This window comes from Artemia sp. Qi Xiang Cuo, unplaced genomic scaffold (assembly GCF_049724085.1).
Source record: "Artemia sp. Qi Xiang Cuo unplaced genomic scaffold, ASM4972408v1 HiC_scaffold_2954, whole genome shotgun sequence".
NCBI classification, from domain to species: Eukaryota; Metazoa; Arthropoda; class Branchiopoda; order Anostraca; family Artemiidae; genus Artemia; species Artemia sp. Qi Xiang Cuo.
In genome coordinates this window covers 1,577,681-1,603,048 of record NW_028300808.1, presented here as the reverse complement: position 1 = coordinate 1,603,048, position 25,368 = coordinate 1,577,681, and the positions used below count along the sequence as shown (strand labels likewise).

The 25,368-nt window shown below is 34.4% G+C and overlaps 1 pseudogene; it reads right to left on the bottom strand.

The window, feature by feature from the left end:
- The window catches only part of LOC148938363 (uncharacterized), a 45,066-nt pseudogene extending 29,348 nt beyond the window's left edge, over positions 1–15,718 (bottom strand).
- Between the last annotated feature and the right edge of the window lie 9,650 nt (positions 15,719–25,368).

The window sequence follows — 25,368 nt, the reverse complement described above, 5'->3', positions numbered from 1 at the left end:
TAATCCCCATGTTGAAAAAGTACTAATGAAACATAATACACTGCTCTATCATAGTCATAGTCCTATAAAGGATGTATTGGCCATACAATTGAAAAGAACTATTCGACTTTTAATTTCAAGATATTGTACATTGAAAAATACACCTGCTTTTATTCATGATTTAGATAAAATCATGTTGATTTATAATCAACGACCTTATCGATCATTGTCCAACTCAACCGAAACGGAAGTTCATCGTTCTGTTCATGATAAATTTTATACTTTTATTAAACAATATTCCAATTAAACGACTGTGAAGAAAAAACCCAATGTTGGTGATACTGTTCGAATTAATAGAACAACTAATGTTTTTGAAAAGGGCAATTACTTGTGGTCCACTGAACTTTTTAAAGTGACAAAAATCCTAGACATCAAAGCAAAAAATTATTGTCTACGAGATACCAAAGAGAAAGCGATGCTCCGTGGCTTTTATGACTATGAACTACAGAAAGTTAAAAATAATAGCGGAATCTATCAAATTGAAAAGATAATAAAGACTCGTACTCGCAGGGGCAAGAAACAGTTACTTGTTCGGTGGCTAGGATGCAACTCTCATTTTGATTCTTGGATCAGTGTTGAAGATATTGACAATTCCCAATGATTTGTATGTAACATTTATGTCCAACGTCTCCGACCCCCTCTAAAATGACAAATAAAACTAGTTATTTTTGGACGAAACTCTCCCATGCCATCAATTTCGACAATGGAAAGAATGAATTGGCTCTTGCCGACTTTATTCTCAAAAATACCTATGATATCCTTAGAAAGGATCGTGTGTATGAGATAAAAGTTATACCATTCAATTGGTCACTCTCTGTCGACCATAAATGGGTTGAACCATTTAAATCTAGTGACTATCCGGATGTTACATTGAGATATACAGAATATGGTACTATGACGGATTTGTGTCGTGCAATTAATAGAAAAATCTCATATCGTAAGAATGGTACATTTCATTTTAATTATTCAATGGAACGCGATAGGATTTACATTACCTTACCTGTTGACACTGAAATGATTTATCTCAACGATAATCTGGGAGATTTTCTTGGCTTTAAACAGAATATGATCAATGGGAAAAACGCAGGCACTTTTAGCGGGATGGATCCTGTTTTTTTTTGCTGATTATCCACCTGGATTTGCCTCGGACTTTTGCATATTTCTTTATGCATCCTTTGTGGAAACATCGATAGTTGGTAATTCAAATGTCCCCCTCCTACGTATTCTTGAACGAAAAACAACCCATGAACATGTTCATCACTACAATATAAAGCATCTTCAGTATGTTCCTATAAACACTTTGTATCTGGAACTCTGTCAGTTAACACTAAGAAGTGAATTGGGTGATCTTCTAGTAATAACAAAAAGTTTAGCTGTGATATTTGTCGAGAACAACTAATGCAGGTAGATTATCTGAATTCACAGTATACTGATCCTGATGTGCTGCAATGTCAGGCTTACATTTTCTATAGTACAATGTAACTTCACTCTTATCATATCTCTTTGTATAATCAATGATACTATTCTTATTCATTTTGTAAAATTCGCATGTTTCAATTTGCTTATTTGAAGTAATGTCACATACAGTGTCCTCAAGTGGTTAATCACATTCTGTAACAGCCAAATAAAAATCAGTGGGCTTATATTCATAGTAGCAATTGTCTTCACAACGATGACGTAGAATTCAAATTCTTTAGTTGTTCCAACAGTTGAACGGTAGACCTGGCTCCTCCTCCCGGAACTATCTAAAGCCTCGACGTTACCAATCTCTTATCAATAAACTAAAATCACGTTTAGGATTCTTTCCAACCATACCAGGATATATATTCTTCCACTGAATACATTTATCATAGTGGTAATTGGATCAAAGGTGCCCTCTAGGATGAGAGTCTCACACCCCTTCAAGACAGGAGTTATAACCTTTAATTTTTACAGCATATACTCTGTGCAATTTACACGGATTGCATAATATGCACTTTTCATCATGCTCATCTATCATTGTACAGTTCTCACATGATGACCAGCTGCCTAGTGTATACATTGCATAGTGGACATGTATGGAACATTTTTTCATGTGTTGACACTCTCACCACCAAAATCAAACTGAGCTACGATCAACAAATTGTGTGGGATAGAGAGAGGAGTAAATCACTCTTGAACATCATCTTCCTCGTGAAAAAAGTCTCAAATTTCTGAGCTAGTGTGCGTGTTAAAAAGCATATCCACAATATCATTTTGTCTTGTCGTGATTAATATGTCAATTAATTGTGTAAATGCCTTTGGACCACGACGTAAAAGCTTTATGTAATAGTCTAATGATGGAGAATCAGTTTTCATTATATCAATAAGCATTCCTCTAGAAAATATCTTCCTTTGAATGGGTAACTCCATTAAATCATCATCTAGAATCAAAAATTTTTCCATAAACACAACATTCCCCATGATTCGCTACTTCTCAAATCTATCCATTCTTTAGAGTCCTAACACTCTCACAACCAACTTCAGACTAACTAGGATTATTTTTCTACTCAAAAAAATATATGCCGACCTACTATAGAAAGAAAAATATCTTCGATTTACAAACAATTTTATAGAGTATAATTACAAAAATATTAATCACTGATTCAGATTATTTTCATTAATATATTTCACTAGTGTATCTTATGCAGCTCGAAGTCTATTTATATTCATAATGTTCAGTTTTGCAGTAAAGCATAATTGCTCCTCCATTTTAAATTTGGTCAATGATATCACGTATCTAGCATACATATCGTCCCATTCAAGGCTTAGTCTACATCCTCGTGTTATTTTCACCGCCACGTTTAGTACTCTCATCCTTGTATCATTGCTACTACCTGCTCCACCATCAAGCTCCAATAGTGTAAATGTTCCACTCATTTTCTTTACTAATATCGTCTCAAATAAACTATTCTCTCTCTGAATTCAATTCTCTTACTAATATGAACTACAATGAAAATCACTCCTTATATTTGAATCCAATCAAGTTACTGTATATGGAGTAGCCACCGCTCTCTCTGATTCGCCCCAAAAAATGGGTTTTACCTCAGAAACTAGTCTAGTAAGGCTTGTACTGTTCGTAGTAATTGGTGACTGCCCCTGGTAAGCCATGTATCCGTAAAACTGCAATGGATATTCATGTATCCCTGAAATCAGCACCTAGCTTACTACTGACATCCTAGAGAAAAATGCGCAGTAGAGGGACAACATTAAAAATTTTTAAGACATTGAGTGAAACGGAACAGGGTCTAAGACTTTCATCAAGCGCCTGTTGTTGGAAGGATGTGGCTGGGATAGTAGATCTCAGGTTTATTACTTGAAACTTAGTGAAAATCGGAAAAAAGTATTTCAGTAAAGAAATGAAAATATCTGCCTATAAATTTAAGATTTATCTCGTTTTTAATTAAAGACGGGAGAATGAAGAAAAAACTTTTTGGACATCTTGCAAAAACGTGGTTGCTTCTTTAAGCTATAACAAAATATTTTACATCATGTAAACTTGTAATGGGTCCTTCATCATGATTGTTGAATTGGTGCAATTCATAAATTGATCCGCTTTCAACAAGCTACTTATATTCAGCGCTATTTTGAACATTTGTTGGAGAATAGAGCTCAAACTTCTTCAAAACCTAAGAGTGTTTTTTAAAGGGTCATTTAAACCCCTGTTGTCCACCCCTACCGTGAGGTCCTTATTTGTCTGAAGGGGCATTCTACCAGAGGGCGGTAAACCCCTGCCGTCTACCTCCTCTGGTGAGGTCCCTCTGGGTCCCAAAGGATCTCCAACCAGCAGGTTGGTGCTATTGGGGGAATTTGACCTGTGTCGATCTTTTCTGGGAAAGATGTATGCTTCGGTCCGCCACCAAAAGAATAAAAGTGCCTTTTCAAAGAATTGCGACCACTTGATGAGCCCCCGCTCCCTCGAAGAGCCAATAAAGAGGTTTTTTTAAGAAATAAGAATTATTTTATGAATTGAAGTTTTGTACTCTAAATATAATTATTTAATGTTTTTGTATCATAAATTTAATTTACTATTATGAATTTAGTTTTTTTATTTGTTTTTATATTGTGAATTTAAGTTTTTTAACATTTTACTGTAAAGAAATTTCAGTTTTTATTGTTTTTGCATTACCATCTTGCCAATGACAGTATGATTGAAAATCTTTAAAAGCTCACTTTTAGCTCATATAGAAATTTGAACTCTTTTCTCCATAAGAAAGATTAAATATATCGCTGAATATACGGAGCTTGATTAAAGCTACCAACCTTATGAATTCCGCCGACTCAAAAATCATGATGAAGGACCTATTTTAAGTTTACATGATGTAAAATAAACTTTTTATAGCTTAAAGAAACATCCAACTTTTTGCAAGATGTCCAAGGAATTTTTCTTCTTTCACCCGTCATGGATTAAAAAAGAGATAAATTCTAAACTTATAACCAGATTCCATGTTTTTATTTCTTTATTATAATACTTTTTTACGATTTTTACTGAGTTTGAAGTAATAAACAGGAAACTTTCTACTCAAGCAAGGTCTTTCTCAAATCGGGCACTTATCGGAGGCTTTGAACCCTCTTCCGTATCTCTCAATCTCTCAAAAAAGTGCACTTTCAACCCTCTATAGCAATTTTTTCTCTATGATGGCCTACTAATGTTTTGGAGCATATAAAAGCTTTCTTCTGAAATATTTTCTTAAGCTTATAATAGCAAACATCTTTTTGCCAAATTTTCAAGATATTTTTTCTTCTTTAACCCGTCTTGGATTAAAAAGGAGAACAATCCTAAAGTTATAGCCATCCACGTTTTATTTCTTTAAAACAATGCTTTTTTTCAACTTGCACTAATTTTGAAGCAATAAACCTGAACCTTTATATTCCAGTAAGGTTCTTTCCATATCGTACTCTTCAGGGGGGTGTCGGACCCCCCTGCGAGTAGAGTGTTAAGTACCATTTTGCTTTTCTCCATAGGAATTACCATGCTATTTGCTTGCCTTATGTTCCCTTGGTACCTTTCCAAGCAACGTGATTAAACACGTTTTGAAACTACATGCTATTTGCTTGCCTTATGTTCCCTTGGTACCTTTCCAAGCAACGTGATTAAACAAGTTTTGAAACTACATGCTATTTGCTTGCCTTATGTTGCCTTGGTACCTTTCCAAGCAACGTGATAAAAAAACACGTCTTTAGCGTAGTTGAACGGGTACATGAATATACAGTATACTTTGACGTGCACATTGACAGATCACGTTTTGGGACCATGTGATAACGCGACCAGACGAGTTTATGAGGCAACATCCAGTCTTAGGGCCAATCAGATATTCCTTGGTACTTTTCCAAACAAAGTGATCAAAAAAATAACATGTCTTTAGCAACTTCGTTAATCATGATAGTGTATAAGATTTGAAATCTACATGGAATTATACAAGAATATACAGTATGGTTTGACGTGCATATTGCAAAAAGCGAGCAATTCTTTTTTATTATATACCTATAGAGTGAACAAACACGTTTTGAGAGTATAATTGAGATTGTATAACGCAGCCAGATGGGTTTTTGAAGCACTTTCATCATAACATGTTTTATTTTTTTGGGCAATTGACATTTTTTTCTGATAACAAGTACCATTCATTGCGATCGTAACTCTATGTTGGCTCGTTTTATATACTTCAGCTTTTCTATTCATTTGTGTTAAATAAAAATCTTGAATCTGGAAAATGAAAAAAATAAGTATTTAAACAAAATGTACGATGCTGCTAATTAAATAATAGTAGGCTACACTCGTAATTGTTTGATTGACATATGCTGTTAAATCACTTTACGTAAAAAGCTAACTATATTTGCAAAAAGGGATAAGGGATTCGCGAATTGGACCGTACGAACGATTTTATTTGAATAATAGGGAAAAAACAGGAGCTAGGTTAGGTTGGAGTTGCATGGGGGTTGAGTTACATGAGGGTTCGGTTAAAGAGGGCTCAGTTGCACGAAGGTTCAGATGCACGGGGGTTCAGTTGCTTGGGGTTCAGTTACACGGGGATTCAGTTACAATGGAACCCACACAAAAACAATGGGGCACCCACAAAAGCCAAATTAGGCCAATGGCCTATGAGAAATCGTAAAATACCCACGACAATAGACAAGTCCCAATGGGGCAAATATTTAGCTAATATAATGCTTGGAATGGAAATTAAGTTTTGAGGGGGGTTTAAAAATGGTACTTATTTAATATCCCGGTAAACATACGACTAGAAATGCTTCCGGAGAAATAGACTATTGCTTCTTGCTGAACTAATCAAAAGTCCTTGACAAATTATTTTCAATGGAACCCACACATTGCATTGTCTATGCTACACCAAACTAGTGAATATTTATCGTGGCTTTTTAGGTATTCAATTTTTTTTCAGTGTGATTAATAACATAAGAAAATGATGAAATTTACAATTCACTAAGCTCTATTTTGACTAATTTATATGAAATGAGGGGGGTGGGGGCAAGTATTCAGTTAAAATAATGCTATTATCGGGGAAATTAAGTTTTGAGTGATGTGTAAAAATGCTACTTATTTAATACCCCTGTAAAAATCTGACGTGAAATGCTTAATGAGAAATAGACTATTGCTTCTTTCTGAACTTTATGGGGAGGGGGTTGGGGGCAATTATTTTGTGAATATAATGCTAGGAAGGGGAAAATTAAATTTTGAGGGCGGTGTAAGAATGGTACTTATTTAATACCCCGGTAAACATACGACTAGAAATGCTTCAGGAGAAATAGACTATTGCTTCCTTCTGAACTAATCACAATTCTTTGACAAATATTTTTTAATTTTTACTTTATTGCTATTAGTCAAAACATTGCATTGTCTATGCCACACCAAACTAGCGAATATTTATCGTGGCTTTTTAGGTGTTCATTTTTTTAGTGTAATTAATAACATAAGAAAATGAAGAAATCTAGAATTTACTAAGCTTTATTTTGACTACTTTATATGAAGTGATGGGTTTGGGGGCAAGTATTTACTTAAAATAATGCTAGGAAGGGGAAAATTAAGTTTTGAGGGAGGTGTAAAAATGCTACTTATTTAATACCCCGGTAAACATCTGACTTGAAATGCTTCATGAGAAATAGACTATTGCTTCCTTCTGAACTTTCTGGGAAGGGGATGGGGGCAATTATTCAGTTAAAATATTTCTAGTAAGGGGGTAATTAAGTTTTGAGGGAGGTGTAAAAATGCTACTTGTTTAATACCCCGGTAAACATCTGACTTGTAATGCTTCAGGAGAAATAGACTATTGCTTCTTTCTGAACATTCTGGGGAGGGGTGGGGGCAAGTATTTAGTTAATATAATGCTAGGAAGGGGGAAATTAAGTTTTGAGGGGGTTTTAAAAATGGTACTTATTTAATATCCCGGTAAACATACGACTAGAAATGCTTCAGGAGAAATAGACTATTGCTTCTTTCTGAACTAATCGCAATTCATTGACAAATATTTTTTTATTTTTAATTTATTGCTATTAGTCAAAACATTGCACTGTCTATGCCACACCAAACTAGCGAATATTTATCGTGGCTTTTTAGGTGTTCAATTTTTTTTTAGTGTAATTAATAACATAAAAAAATGACAATATTTAGAATTGGCTAAGCTCTATTTTGACTACTTTATATGAAGTGATGGGGGTGGGGGCAAGTATTCAGTTCAAATAATGCTAGGAAGGGGAAAATTAAACCTTGAGGGGGGTGTAAAAATGCTACTTATTTAATACCCCGGTAAACATCTGACTTGAAATGCTTAGCATTTAGGTGATGTTAGTAGTACTAGTGCATCTGAACAGGGTCATCATAAAGAAATTCCGTCACAGGACAATACAGGCGGGCTTGATCAACTATCCCCAAACACCCTGGAAGACCTACTAACTAGCCTAGATTATTTCATGCCAAATCCATCCAATGCAATTGAACAGACTGGGGGTGGTGCTATTGACAATTCTATGCCACCCCCCACCATTCTGATTAATGATACCGCTAGTACTAATAATGATATAACATCATCACAAGTATCCCCACTTCCAGATTTTTTTCTTTCCAACTCTGCCTTGCACCATACATTGATGAGGACTGATGGTTCTCATTCAGTATATTTTCATGCAAAACAAACTATTTTTTTTTTAACTAAATTTTTTTTTTGGACTTCGAAATTATTCTACTTTTTTTTACACCTAAATCATATCAGAAAAATAGAATGACACTCTTGATTTAAATTTTAAAACATATTCTTGTGCATACCAATACGCCTATTGATGAGGACTGACGGTTCTCATTCAATATTTTTCATTAAAAACAAACTGTTTTTTTAACTAAATTTTTTTATTGGACTTCGAAATTATTCAACTTTTTTTTACATCTCTAAATCATATCAGAAAAATAGAATGACACTTTTGATTTAAATTTTAAAACATATTCTTGTGCATACCAATACTCATATTCATGAAGACTGATGGTTCTCATTCAACATTTTTTCATAAAAAACAAACTATTTTTTTAACTAAATTTTTTTTCGACCTCAAAATTATTCAACTTTTTTTACATCTCTTAGAATGACATGAAACATACTTGAAACATTAAAACTTTACATTTAATATTTTCCAAACTCAAAATGAGAATGGTACAGATATGTTAGTAATGACCTTTACTAAGAGAAAAATAATGTTTTTAGTAGCACTTTTTTTTATTTTGGACTAAATTTTTTTATGCACTTATCTTTTTTAATTTTTTTATTTTACGTATCTTAAAATGACATGAAATATGCTTATGGCTCTAACAATTGTACTCTATGCTTGCTCAGAGACATAATACGGCTTTCCCACTGGTACTCTATGGCCGGTTATCGACACTACCTAGTTTATTGCATGCATTAAATCAGTATTTTTTACACAATGGAACAATAAACACATAACTAACATCTCTAAAAAGTGAAGATGAAGAATTTTAAGGAAGTGTGTTCACATGATAGTGTTATTGTAGAATTGAATGCTGACAAGGAGAAGTATTTAAACTATGAAATAAGTACAAGTGGTAGGACTATCGGAAACGTATGCGTGCATTGTCATGATAGTAAGGAATTGAAATTCTTTGGAGTACCAAAAATATTCAACTCTTATGATGGTGGATATGCGAGATTCAGATCTCCAGAGATGATTGCACTCAAAGAGAATTCCAACATAAAAATAACAGTTGATGAAGAGGGGTATCTTCTTGCTAGTGCTTGTGGTAACATGTTACCCAGTGTTAAACCATATCGTCAGCTTTTGGGTATTTGTATTCAAATAAAAACAAATGCGAAAAGAAAGGCCTACTTTTCTGCTAATGTCCTAAACCATATCTTGTCTACGTGCCGGAACTGTTACCTGTTTAAAAATAGTGTGACCTGTGTAAAAATAGGTTTGCTTAGAGTGGCGCGCCACTCTAAGCGAACCTAGATCAACCCAACTTCTTGGAAATCTCTCTCACTATGATTGTGTGTCTGACAACTCTAAGTCAGGTCGGGTGTTTATCACACTATTTTTACACAGGTAAAAGTTCTGGCACGTAGACAAGATATGGTTTATGATATTAGTAGAAGAGTAAGCCTTTTTTTTCGTCTTTGTTTTCATTTGAATGCTAATACCCGAAAGCTGACGATATGGTTCAACACTGGGTAACATGTTACTACAAGCACTAGCAAGAAGATGCCCCTCTTCATCAACTATTATTTTTATGTTGGCACTTTCTCTGAGTACAATCATCTCCGGAGATCTCAATCTCACATATCCACCATAATAAGAGTTGAATTTTTTGGGTAATCCAAAAAAATTCAATTCCTTACTGTCATGACAATGCACGCATACGTTTCAGATAGTGCTACCACTTGAACTTATTTCATAGTTTAAATACTTCTCCTTGTCAGCATTCAATTCTACAATAGCACTGTCATGTGAACACACTTTCTTAAAATGCTTCATCTTTACTTTTTAGAGATGTTAGTTATGTGTTTATTGTTCCATTGTGTAAAAAATACTGATTTAATGCATGCAATAAACTAGCTAGTGTTTATAACCGGCCATAGAGTATCAGTGGGAAAGCCGCATCGTGTCTCTGAGCAAGCATAGAGTACAATTGTTAGAGCCATAAGCATATTTCATGTCATTTTAAGATACGTAAAAAAAAGTTTAATAATTTCCTAGTGTATAAAAAAATTAAAAAATATTGAATGAGAACCGTGAGTCCTCATCAATAGGAGCATTGGTATGCATAAGAATATGTTTTAAAATTTAAATCAAAAGTGTCATTCTATTTTTCCGATATGATTTAGATGTAAAAAAAAGTAGAATAATTTCGAAGTCAAAAAACAAAAAATTTAGTTAAAAAAATAGTTTGTTTTGCATGAAAAATTACTGAATGAGAACAATCAGTCCTCATCAATGTATGGTGCAAGGCAGAGTTGGAGAGAAAAAAAAATCTGGAAGTGGGGATACTTGTGATGATGTTATATCATTATTAGTACTAGCGGTATCATTAACCAGAATGGTGGGGGGTGGCATAGAATTGTCAATAGCCCCACCTCCAGTCTGTTCAATTGCATTGGATGGAGGTGTCAAGAAATCCTCTAGGCTAGTTAGTATATCTTCTAGGGTGTTAGGGGATAGCTGATCAAGCCAGCCTGTATTGTCCTGTGACGGAATTTCTTTGTGAGGACCCGGTTCAGATGCACTAGTACTACCAACATCACCTAAATGCTAAGCATTTCAAGTCAGATGTTTACCGTGGTATTTAATAAGTAGTATTTTTACACCCCCCTCAAAACTTAATTTCTTCCTTCCTAGCATTATTTTAACTGTATACTTGCCCCCACCCCCATCACTTCATATAAAGTAGTCAAAATAGAGCTTAGCCAGTTCTAAATTTCATCATTTTTTTGTTATTAATTACATTAAAAAAAAAAAATGAACACCTAAAACGCCACGATAAATATCCGCTAGTTTGGTTTGGCATAGACAATGCCATGTTTTGACTAATAGCAATAAAATAAAAATAAAAAAAATATTTCTCAAGGAATTGCGATTAGTTCGGAAAGAAGCAATAGTCTGTTTCTCCTGAAGAATTTCTTGTCGTATGTTTACCGGAATATTAAATAAGTACCATTTTTACACCCCCCTCAAAACTTAATTTCCCTCTTTCTAGCATTATATTCACTAAATACTTGCCCCCACCCCCTCCTCAGAAAGTTCAGAAAGAAGTAATTATTCTATTTCTCCTGAAGCATTTCAATCAATCAATCAATCATTTTATTAATATTAAAATCTATTACAAACGTAAAAAAAAATTATTTGGCCCAAGAAGCTTGGCTTGTTGTGGGCCTTACAACACAATAATAAAGCACTAAAACAACCATAAATATTAATCTAAATCAAACAATATATATGAAATAAATATTAAAGAGAATAAACACTACCATACAGTAAAAAAAAATAAAATTATAATAATAACGATATATAAGGGAAAAATACAAAAAGGAGAAACACTAGGAAAAGAGAAAACAAGGAAAATAAACAAAGGAGAGAGAAATTACTAAACTGGAAAGACACGACGAATAACTGCCTTTGCAGACAGAAATAACGGGACATCCGGTGGGATTGAATTCCATAACTGAATTGATTTATAAACAGCAGACCTCTGGGCTGCTGTAGATGAACGTTTGGGCAAAATAAGTCTACGAGAAGAACTACGTAAGAAATTAGAGTACCTACCTGAGCCTGTCCGTGAAAAAAATTGCTGCAGAGGCGGTGGAAGTGTACCTAGAAAAGCAGAATGCGCTAAATAAGGATTTTTTTTACCCACAATAAAATCCAGCGAAGCTATTCCAGTATCATTATAAAGATCAGAGGAAGGGTAAAGCCGAGGGAGAAGAAAAGTAGCCTTCAATGCCCTATTTTGGGCTCTTTGAAGTGAGCAGAGAAGAGATTTTTTAGTATTACCCCAGACAGAGCAGCAATAAGAAAGGTAAGGAAATATAAAAGCATAATAAAGAGAAAGCATAACATCTGGGGGAAGAAATGAGTTAACCCAGTGCAACATTGAAGACTGGTGGAAGATGAGGGAACGGGTGTGAGTTATATGAGGCTTAAAAGAGAGAAAACAGTCAAGACACACACCAAGAAATTTTACCATAGCAACTTGCGGTATAACATCATTCCCATAAGTCAGGATGATTAGCTCCCTTAGATCTCTCATACGATACGGGGTCCTGAAGTGTACAATGGCACTTTTTTGGCTGTTGAGAGTCATACCATTTGACCAGCACCAATCTTTTACTTTATCAAGAAGACCTTGAACTAGGGAAGTGGCAGATGGCAAGTCGACTGCAACAATGAAAAAGCTACTTTCATCAGCAAAAAGAACAGGATGCACAAGGGGATGAAGACCATCAACAAGATCATTAATGTAAATTAAAAATAAAAGTGGTCCAAGCACAGAGCCCTGTGGAACACCCTTCAATATAGGCAAAGTAGTGGAAGAATTACCATTAACTGAAACATACTGAGATCCTCCCGTCAGATAAGACCTTAACCATTCTAGTGGGACACCATGTACTCCAAATTAAGATAGTTTAGACAAAAGAACAGAGTGGTCAACCATATGAAAGGCCTTTGAAAATTCAAGAAATAGACCCAAAACACACAAGCCCTTGTCCAGATTAACAAGCACAAACTCTGTTGCATCTGAGAGTGCATACGAGGTAGAGAAAGTGGGACGAAAACCATACTGATGGTTAGTTATGAGAGAATTTCCTGCAATCGTATTAGTACTAAAAACAAATGAAGAGAGTCTATGATACACTACTCTTTCAACAACCTTAGAGATGACAGGAAAAAGAGAAATGGGTCTATAATTTGAAATTAGAGATGAATCACCTTTTTTATGTAAAAGTAAAACATTAGCAACTTTAAATAAATGAGGGAAAACACAAGAAGAAACAGAGAGGTTAGTTATGTGTGAGATGGGGTTAGAAAAAAACTGACCAATTTTTTTAAGAACATTATTACTCGAATCAAAACCATCAACTGAACGGCTACTTGGAAGCTGGGAAATAATTCTATAAATCTCAATATCACTGCTTGGGGAAAGGAAAAATGACTTTTCTGCTATGGGAAAACTACTTACTCTACTCTTGGGTTCAATGGGAACTGAAGGAAGAGTGGTGAAATACGAATTGAAGGCATTTTCTGGGAAATTTTTATCCACAATAGATTCATCAGCATTCCTGTAATGATATGGGGGGGACTGTTTAAGTTTTTTGCGAGAAATAGCTTCATTAACTACATTCCAAACCTTTCGCAAGTTTCCCTTTACACTCATCAATTCGACGCGAAATCTAGAGTTTTTTGGCTGGACGTACTGAAGTCGTAAGTACATTTTTATAATGTTTATACTTCAAAAGATCATCCTTTGTTTTACTTTTACATGCAACCTTGAACAGAGACGCCTTCATATGTGTAGCATTGATCAGACCTATGGAAATCCATGGGTATTTGGGTATAAAATTCCTTGGTCTCTTCCTAAGAGGAAAATGTTTATCCAACAGAGCTCCCATACGACACACAAATAAACTTGTTGCACATTCAACATCATTAGCTTCAAGAACACTAGACCAATCATTAATCTGAAGACTAAGAATTAAATTAGAAATTTCTTTATCTGTAAAAGTTCTAAAAGAAGACTCACCTTGCTGATTCACAGCAATCTCAGTTTTAGGCACAAAAAGTGATAGATAAATAGGGATGTGATCAGACAGATCAGTGAAAACAAGACTAGAATTAGACTTCAATTTGGGAGAATGAAAAATGAAAGTATTATCAATCAAAGTGGCAGAATTTCTTGTAGGATCAACATGAGAAGGAAAAAAAATTGAAGGAAGTAGCCCAGAAGAAGAAAGCACATCAAAGAGATGGTTACATTCATCACTTGATCCAACATTTAGCATATTACAATTAAAATCTCCCAAAACACAAATACGTTTTTAAGAGAAATTCCCCGCACCAGAAAGCTGATCAAGCAAATCACAGAACAGATGTGTTGGGAAAGGAGGGGGCTTATAAAACAAACAAACAGTATCACATGCAAAATGGCTTTTCAGATCAATGAAAAGAGATTAAACAGTCCTACTATTAGACACTACTGAAGTAAACAAGAATTCAAGGTCATACCGTCTACTAAATTTAATATCAGGTTTTATAAATAAAGACATGCCGCCTGAGCACTTTGTTACCATTCGAGGGACATGAATAGCAATATAACCATGCATATCATAAGCTGTTAAATTTTCACTATCAGATAACCATGTTTCTGTTAAACCAATTACAACAAAAGGGCAAGAATTATCAGACCACAAATATGATTTCAAACTATCCCACTTATCTCGTATCCCACGTACATTCAAACAAAATACATTAAAACAACTATTTAAAGAGAGAGAAGGCATGATTTTATCACAAAAATCAATAGTAGTGTGATAATTGCAACTAGAATTAACCATATATTCAAGAAGAGGGTCAAGTGTGTGGGCCTCTTGTTTGCCAGCACTACTTGGTTGCTCAAAGATAACTTATTTAAGAAAAGAAGAATTCAAAAGAAAAGAAAAATCTGCCAGATTTACCAAACATAACAAATGCACACAATTTCTTCACAAATGAACAAGATATCAAACAAACAGGCTGAAATAGCAGAGGGTAAATTGAAACTAAAAAGGTGAAACTTATAGGCAACAAAGAAAAGAAAGAGAAGAAAAAAACCTGCAAGACAAAGAACAATAACAAGCTACAAAGCTCAAAAAAAATAAAAAAAACAAACAATTACAAGGACAAAGGCAAAAACAAAATAAAGAAAAAGGCAAAACAATAAAGAAGCAGACAGAGGAAAGAGTTATCAACGGTTTATGGAATTCATTTAAAAGAATAATGTAAAACAACATAAATGCAAGCATAAGTAAAACCATTAAATCATAAAGAGTTAAGAAATAACAACAAAACAACAGAGCTAAAAGGGGAAAAACGGTTCCTTTCAGTCCTGGGAGGGGCTTGGATGGGCCGTAGTTGACTGACGGAGAACACCAACTTGAGATGCCTCTTTAACAGTGATTACTTTACCATTACAAAGCTTGGTAAGTATTTCTCCTCCACTAGACCATTTAGACCTCTTCCCAAGCTTTGATTTAGTATAGTTCAGTAGCTGAAGTCTAGGATTTGTAAGTGACTCAGAAATAAAGACACCACTACCTTGCAAACTTTTCTTTTCTCTAAGAATACGCTGCTGCATTCTTGGACTACAAAGTTCCACAACTAGTGGGCGAGATTTCAAACCTGGGCCTTGTTTTCCAATCCTTCTAACAGAAACTATGCCATTCTTAGTAAAAGGAATACCAGGAAACGTAGTACTGCAAAATCCAAGTAATTTGCTTTCAGAAGCTTCTGGATAAAGGTCTTCTTTGAAACCAAATAGGATCAGCTGATTTGAAATTTTAATTTCGTCAAACTGATCACTCAGACGATCCACATTGAGTTGAATTGGTTTCAGAGATTTTTGCAGCTCTGACAAACCTGATTGAAGCAAAGGAAGAGATGATTCAAGCTTTGACATCCTCAAATCATATTGTTTTAGTGATTTTTCAACAAGCACATCAAAATCCATTTTAAGACTATTGTATCCCTCTTGTTTAATAATTTCCATGTTGTTAGCATCAAAAGCATCAGGCACATGACTAGAGGCAAGTTTTTTAACAGAGACCTCAACCAAAGAACCAACCTCAATAGACAGTGCCTCACTGACAACTTCTGCCATAGTAGATTTAAGGTTTTGGTCATTAAGTGAATCTGCAATTAGCTTTTGCTTGTTATTAAGGGTGTTAATGAGTGAGGTGAGCATAGTAATCTACTCATTAATAGATTCAGCTCCACTGTACTGGATGGAGCAGTCTGATCTCATCTCTCTGTGACTATAGCTCTGTTTTGAGTCGTCACCCATGATGTAGGCTAAAATGAACTCCAAACTAGGCTAATCAAGCTACAAGCCAACAGCAAAAGGCAAGGGATCTTCCGGATGGCACAAGCAATTAGAAAAAGGTTCTAATAAGAGCGAAGCAGAGGTGTAGGCACCAGGCAGAAAAATAAAAAGACTGTACCTGGGGGTCCCCAATTGCACCCCTGGGGTTGGGGCTGCTAGGCTTGCCTGTCTTTTCCACTGGACTGGTAGGCAGGCTAAACCAGTTTTTCAGACAAATTCAATCTAACGAGAAGGTTAATGATGCCAGATATTACACTTAAACAAACAATATAGATTCCAATGTGCTTCTTAATTTTAGAATTTTTTGCCGGTTTAAACATTTCAAGCCGGTAAATATTTCAAGTCAGATGTTTACCGGGGTATTAAATAAGTAGCATTTTTACACCTCCCACAAAACTTAATTACCCCTTTCCAAGCATTATTTTAACTAAATACTTGCCCCCATCCCCTCCCCAGAAAGTTCAGAAAGAAGCAATAGTCTATTTCTCCTGAAGTATTTCAAGTCACATGTTTGCCAGGGTATTAAATAAGTAGCATTTTTACACCTCCCTCAAAACTTAATTTCCGCCTTCCTAGCATTATTTTAACCGAATACTTGCCCCCACCCCCATCACTTCATATAAAGTAGTCAAAATAGAGCTTAGCCAATTCTAAATTTCATCATTTTTTTATGTTATTAATTACACTAAAAAAAATGAGCAACTAAAAAACCACGATAAATATTCGCTAGTTTGGTGTGGCATAGACAATGCAATGTTTTGACTAATAGCAATAAAGTAAAAGTAAAAAAATATTTGTCACGGAATTGCGATTAGTTCAGAAAGAAAAAATAGTATATTTCTCCTGATGCATTTCTAGTCGCATAATTACCGGGATATTAAATAAGTACCATTTTTACACCACCCTCAAAACTTAATTTCCCCCTTTCTAGGATTATATTCATTAAATACTTGCCCCCAACCCCCTCCCCAGAAAGTTCAGGAAGAAGCAATAGTCTATTTCTCCTGAAGCATTTCAAGTCAGATGTTTACCGGTGTATTAAATAAGTAGCATTTTTACACCTCCCTTAAAACTTAATTTCCCCGTTCCTAGAATTATTTTAACAGAATACCAACCCCCTTCACTTCATATAAAGTAGTCAAAATAGAGCTTAGCCAATTTTAAATTTCATTATATTTTATGTTATTAATCAAACTGAAAAAAAAATTGAACACCTAAAAAGCCACAATAAATATTCGCTAGTTTGGTGTTGCATAGACAATGCAATGTGAGGGTTCCATTGAAAAATATTTGTCAAGGAATTGCGATTAGTTCAGAAAGAAGCAATAGTCTTTTTCTCCTGCAGCATTTCTAGTCGTATGTTTGCCGGGATATTAAATAAGTACCATTTTTACATCCCCCTCAAAACTTAATTTTCATTCCAAGCATTATATTAACTAAATACTTGCCCATTGGGAATTGTTCATTGTTTTTGGTATTGTACGGTTTCTCATAGGCCACTGGCCTAATTTGGCTTTTGTGTGTGCCCCATTGTTTTTTTGTGGGTTCCATTGTAACTGAATCCCCGTGTAACTGAACCCCAAGCAACTGAACCTCCGTGCATCTGAACTCTCGTGCAACTGAGCCCTCTTTAACTGAACCCTCATGCAACTCAACCCCCATGCAACTCAAACCTAACCTAGCTCTGTTTTTTTTCCTATTATTCAAATAAGATCGTTCGTACAGTCCAATTTAAGAATCCCTTATCCCTTTTTGCAAATATAGTTAGCTTTTTACGTAAAGTTATTTAACAGCATGTCTCAATCAAACAATTCTGAGTGTTGCCTACTATTCTTTAATTAGCTGCATCGTACATTTTGTATAAATACTTATTTTTTCATTTTCCGAATTCAAGATTTTTATTTAACACAAATGAATAGACAAACTGAAGTATCTAAAACGAGCCAACATAGAGTTACGATCGCAATGAATGGTACTTGTTATCAGAAAAAAATGTCAATTGCCAAAAAAAAAATAAAACACGTTATGATGAAAGTGCTTCAAAAACCCATCTGGCTGCGTTATACAATTTCGATTATACTCTCAAAACGTGTTTGTTCACTCTATAGGTATAAAATATAAAAGGATTGCTCGCTTTTTGCAATGTTCACGTCAAACCACACTGTATATTCTTGTGTAATTCCATGTAGGTTTCAAATCTTATACACTATCATGATGAACGAAGTATCTAAAGACATGTTTTTTTTTATCACTTTGCTTGGAAAGGTACCAAGGAATATTTGATTGGCCCTAAAAAATGGGTTTTGCCTTATAAACCCGTCTGGTCGTGTTATCAAATGGTCCCAAAACGTGATCTGTCAATGTGCACGTCAAAGTACACTGTATATTCATATACCCGTCAAACTACGCTAAAGACATGTTTTTTTATCTCGTTGCTTGGAAAGGTACCAAGGGAACATAAGGCAAGCAAATAGCATGCAGTTTCAAAATGTGTTTAATCACGTTGCTTGGAAAGGTACCAAGGGAACATAAGGCAAGAAAATAACATGGTAATTCCTATGGAGGCAAGAAAAATGGTACTTAGCACTCTACTCCTGCGTTTCACTCAATGTCTCAAGAAAGTAAACATTCAGTCCATTACAGCGAAATTTCCTCTAGGATGTCCTAATAATGTGCTGAAGCATGCGAAAGCTTTCCTTTGAATTGTTTTTTTTATAGCTTAAAGAAGCAACCAAATTTTCACTATTTTTCCAAGGAATTGTTTCTTCTTTCACCCGTCTTTGATTAAAAAGGAGATAAATCCTAGACTTACATCCACATTCTATGTTTTTCATTTCTTTTATATAATACTTGTTCCAATTTTTGCTAATTTTGAAGTAATAAACCTGGACCTTTCTATTCCAATGAGAGGTTACATAGGTATTTCCACAGGAATGGCTTAGTATGTTGATATTAGCGCCCCAAATTCCCTAGCATTAAAATTGTGAACTAAAATTCCTAGTATGGAGGCCTACCTTAGCGATGTAAATCTTTAGCCACGTAAGCTTCTGAATATTTCAAAAGTTCTTTTAAGTCTTCAGTCAATATAGGAAGAATGACCTAGATATTTCAAATACTTGACAAATTCCATATTTTTCTTGACTACAGCATAGCCAAAACGTAGCAGATTATACTGATATGTCGTAAAATGACATATTGGAGCTTGGTGTTGGAGTATAAACAAACTTGAAAACCGCTTAAAGAGCTGTAAAAGAAAATATTCTTAACATTAATATTACCAATTCTTTCCATAGATATAGCTCGTTTTTGGAGTGTATGAGAAGTTGAAAACTGGTCAAAGACCCGTAAAAGTAATTTTTTTTAAAATGATAGTAAGAAACATTTTGAAAAGTACAGTTTGGTTTTGGGATATGCATAAAGTAAAAAAGAAAGCTTGTGAGTGGAAAATCTCTCTACTTCAGCTTAAAAAAATATCTTAAGTGGAATATTAATAAGAGAACTTGTTCTGAAATGATATTATAAATCCTTTTCAAAAGAATTTCTCGGTACTGGAATAAGATTATAATTGAAAACAAAACTTTAACGAAGTAGCAAATCTGAGTGTAATCAATCCAAAAATAATCGAAAAAAAGGGTTTTATTAAAATAAAGTGAAAACATGGTCAAACTCTAAAAGGCTTTATGTCCTTTGATGGACTCCCAAAATCTGAATTTGATCAATCAAAAATAATAAAGGTCGGAAATAGTTTTATATAAAAACAAACTGAAAACACGGCCAAACTCTCAAACTCTAGAAAGGCTTATGCTGTAAGACGAACTCCTAAATCTGAGTTTGATCAATACAAAAATGATAAAATCGGAAAAAAGGTGTATATTAAAACAAAGTGAAAATACGGCCAAACTCTATAGCTCTTGAAGCGTTTATGTCCTAAGACGAACTCCCAAGAGTTTTATTAAATTTAAAAATAATACAGAAATCGAAAAAAGACTTGATATTCAAAAAAAAAAAATGAAAGTTGGTCAAACTCTCAAACACTAAATAGGGTTAGTTATATTAGACAAGCTCCCAAAATGTGAGTTTGATTATTCCAAAAAATAATAAAATCGGAAAATTTTTGTTTTCAAACAAACTGAAAATACGGTCAAAATCTCAAAATCTAAAAAGATTTTATGGACTTAGATGGACTCACAATTCTGAGTTTGATCAATCCAAAAATAATAAAAAAAATAGGAAAAAAGATTTATATTAAAAAAAAGTGGAAATACAGTCAAACTCTAAGACTGTATAGGGGTTTATGTCCTAAGACGAACTCCTAAAATCTGAGTTTGATCAAACCAAATATAATACAAATATTGGGAATAAGCTTAATATTCAAGCAAAAATGAAACACCTTAAAACTCTCAAACCCTAGAAAGGGTTAGACAAACTTGCGTTAGAAAAATATCCAAAATGTGAGTTTGATTGATCCAGGAAATAATAGAAGTCGAAAACAGCTTTATATGCAATCAAGCTGTAAAACTCTAAAAGGGTTATGTCCTAAGACGAACTCTTCAAATCTGAGTCTGATCAATCCAAAAAATTATACAGGTAGGAAAAAGCTTTCTATTAAAAAAAGTGAAAATACGGTCAAACTCTCAAATCTAAAAGGGTTTAGCTCCCAAAATCGGAGTTTGATCATAAAAGAAGAAATAGGTTAAAACCCTCCAAAAATATAAAGCAAAAAGGTCGAATTCGAATAAAGCTGAACTTAAAAGCGTTATGAAATTGAATAACCACCAATGACTCCCGAAAAACTCCAAGTAGGATATGCATAAACCCGAATAAATAATAGAAATATGAAACGACTTCTAAAATATAAAAAATAAATTGGTTAAAACCCTCAAAATATTAAGAAAAAAGGCCTAATTCAAAGAAAGTTGAACTTGACAGCGTAAAATCTCACTGGTAAGACCTAGTATCAAACAGCTCGTGGTAACGAACTGTAAATAAGGAGCTACCCGGCTCAATAGTAACTGAAACTCTAAAAATTAGAATTTTGATACCCATAGATAAATAAATATAATCAGATTTTTACGCTGATTTCAAATATATAAGTTTCATTAAGTTTAGTTTTACCCATCAAAGTTACGCGCCTGAGAAGATTTGCCTTATTTTCGAAAAAGGGGGAAACACCCCCAAAAACTCAAAGAACTCTAATGAAAATCACACCATCAAATTCAGCGTTTCACAAAACCCTACTGCGGAAGTTTCAAGCTCCTATCTGCAAAAATGTGGAATTTTGTATTTTTTGTCATAAGAAAGATCACGGAAGCGTGTTTATTTTGTTTTTTTTTTCATTTTTCCAGGAGTGGTCGTATTGATCCAGTAGTCCTAGAATATCGTATGAGGGCTCATTTGAACTGAAATTAAAAGTTCTAGTGCCTTTTTTAAATGACCGAAAAATTGGAGGGCAACTTGGATCCATCCCACGCTCATTTTTTTCCCAAAGTCACCCAATCAAAATTTTGAGATAGCCATTTTGTTCAGTATAGTCAAAAACGTAATAAATATGTCTTTGAGGATGACTTAATCTCCCAGAGTTCCCGGGGGAAGGGCTGGAAGTTATGAACTTTGCCCATTGTTTACATATAGTATTGGTTAATAAGAAGTATAAAGTCGTTTCAGGAGAGATTTTTTTCTGATGGGGGGTCTTAGGAGGGGGCTACGGGGGAGGATCCTTCCATGGAGAATGTTTTCTTGGGGGAAGGGACATATCTATGAAGGGGGTGCCTGATTTTTCAGCATTATTTAAAAAACGATCAGAAATTAAATAAAAAAACTAGTTTTTTCAACTGAAAGTAAGGAGCAACATTCAAACAAGACAAAAAAAAATTCGCTAAAGTTTTTTTTTTGTACTTTCAAAAGAGCTATCTATTCTAATTAACTGGCCATTGTGATTCAGGGATTTGTGATTCAAACAAAATTCGAACTTTAGCGTAAAGAACAAGGTATCGACTAGGGCACAAACTCCCTAATATACCTACTAAAACATACGAATAAAGAAGTTCGTTAAGTAAGTTATTTCTTAAGTTACGTCAGAACAAAATTTCGAGAAAGCCATTTAGCCAAAAAAGTAAAATAATTATGCGAATTTCGTTTTAATTATTCATGTGCGGTGAGCCAAAATCAAAGCTGCATTAATTCAAAACATTCAGAAATTGAATAAAAAATAGATTTTTTTAACTGAAAGTAAGGAGCGACATTAAAACTTAAAATGGACAGAAATTATTCCGTATATGAAAGGGGCTATACCCTCGTCAATACCTTGCTCTTTACGCTAAAGTTTAAATCTGTCACACAAATTTATTTTACAAAACAATAAAAAACTTTAGCGTAAAGAGCGAGGTATTGAGGAGGGGACAGCCCATTTCATATACGTTATAATTTCTGTTCGTTTTAAGTCTTAATGTCGCTCCTTACTTTCAGTTAAAAAAAACTAGTTTTTTTATTCAATAGCTAAATTAGCGCCATGAATGCATAGTGATAGTATTGGGGGGAAAATAAACTTGTCTGTATATTGACAGTAGAAACCGTAGAGGCCACCTCCCTTAACTCAAGTCACTTGACACAAGAAATTCTGTGTATATTGTTAACATAAAAAGCTTGAATAGCCCTAGTTCGTAAATAAAACCTCCCAAATATGCCGAAATGTCTGTATATTTCACATAACAAACCAAAAATTATGAGACAAGAGTGATATATATTTGGGTTCTTCCAGAAACCAACTACCAAAAAGAGAGTGGGGGTACCCCCAAAACCAACCCCTGAAATCCCCCCGAAAGGTTAAAACACTTGAAACTCCACGGAAAAGTCACGTGCTCTGAGTAGGAATTTGAACAAATATAATAAAAAAATTAAACTTTATATCGCCCCCAAAACTCCACCCTAAACACATGTAACACTGACAAAAGAAATTTGGTGTGAATAGATAACATACAATACATAACATATCCCTAAAAGAGAGTGGGGCTACCAATGAAATCCCCCCAAAAGGTTAAAACACTTTAAACTCCATGGAAAAGTCACATGCTCTGTGTAGGAATTTAGAAAAAATATAATAAAAAATCAAACTGCATATCGCCCCCAAAACTCCAGCCTAAACACATGTTACACTGATAAAAAAGTTTGGTATAAATAGAGAACATAGAAAATTTCGAATAGCCCTAGTTTTTAAATCAAATTTTCCAAAAATGACAAAATCTCCGTATATTTCATATAATCCATCCAAACTTACGAGAAAAGAGTGATATATTTTTGGCCTCCCCCAGGAACTACCTACCATAAGAAAGTGGTCATTAATAAGAAATCCCCCGAAAAGTTTAAAACCCCTGAAATGCTATGGAAAAGCCAAGTGTTCAGTGTAGTAATGTAAACAAAGTTAAAAATAAGGTTAGGACTGTTGAAAGAGTTTGCAAATATATTAGCTTTACATCTTTACGTTCTTTGAAAAAGATCATGCCAAGTTCTTTGCAAAACATTTTGCCAAGCTTAGCTTAGCTAGCTAATTCAAGCTTAGCCAATTCAAATGCTCTCATAAGAGGCTTCTGAGATACTAAATTCACCAGATTTAAATAGATTAATATACAAGGTATGAGCTGTTACACATTGTCTCTGGGCGTACTTGGAAATAACACTGAAATTAATGTAAGGGAGTCCTTGAGAAATTTTTCAATTTTATGTTGGTGACCGTACGCAGAGAAAACAATCTTTGAAGAAATGATATATTATATCCCCAATTAAAGTTAAAAGATGTTCCAGTAGATTTGATTGATGGTGATATATTCTTAATTGGACGAAAAAAAAGAGTAAACTTTTTATAGAAGTCCTGCTTTTTAAGGACCTGCTGGATAGAATTTGCCGTCGGTAATATAAAGGAATTGAATATATATTTTTTCCGTATAATTTTACTTGTTGGAAGTTTGAATACTACGCAGGTAAGCCTAGAAGTTAAAGGTAAGATAATGACTAGACTATACCTCCAAAGAGTACTTATGTTCGCATTCAAGGTAGAGGGTAGGGGCGAACATGAAAATACGACAAGAAAGCTACACCATACCGGGGAAACCTACCCCCCCCCCCAAAAAAAAGGTATCTCCGCCTGAGCATGGTGACCAGCTAAAGCGAAAATTAGTAATAGACTCAATTTCTGGTCATCAGATGGTGACCAGCGTGCGAGCGAATGAAAAGCAGCGGACAGTAAATATTGAGAAATTTGCAGCTGAGGATTTTTGCAAATCAGCAAAAGAGGTTCTACCTGGCTCTGGTGTGAAAGTTTTATCTAAAATATACCCTGGTGTTTTTCGAGAAATCCAGTCTGATTTTGACCTTGAATTGCTACGGAACCAGTTCTGTATGCTCGGGTCTAGTCCATTTGAAAGAAGTAAATCGGTTAAGCTTGAATTTGCAGACGCGCTTTCCAAAGGATAATTTCTGCGAAACGGTGGGAAGATTGGGTATAAAAAATTCCGTGTTTATGAGTTCAAGCAATTGCTAAAGTGTTTCTTGAAGAGTCGTTCTCGTGGACGTTTGGAAATTTTATGTACTAGTAGCCCTTCAAAGTGCGCTCGTTGTGCTGGGCCTCATTTATCTACGAACAGTGATCGTTGTATGGAATCTCTAAAAAAGGGCCAATTGTGGAGGATGTCATCCTTCTTACAGCCTACGATGCCCTGTGATTAAGAAGATCACTGATAAGGTCTATTCTCAGAAATGAATATGGAAATAAGTGAGAGAGAGAGAGATGGGTTATATTTCGACTAATAATTACATCATACCTAACTGGTACTTACCAAATTTTTAAATAACATTATCAACCAAACGTAGAAATGTTAACAAAGTATGACATTATATTTTACCACTATTGTGGCTTGAATAGCGTCACATAATCTTTCATCATAAACAAAAATCATTCGCTCTTCCTACTCTTTTCTTACTTTTCAAAACAATTTAACTCTCCCGAATTAAAAAAAAAAAAAAATATATAACAAACAACAGTCAAAAATATTTAATTCCTACCCAAAAAAACTTTTTTAATCTGATTTTAAACTGAAACTGGTTTTCTTACTCCCTAATGCTCTCCGGGAAACCGTTCCACAAATTAACTGCATAATTTTTAATTACAAAACTAGATCGACCCGTACTCTTTACTTCATAGACTAAGCTTCCACGACCTCTAGTCCTATGATGAT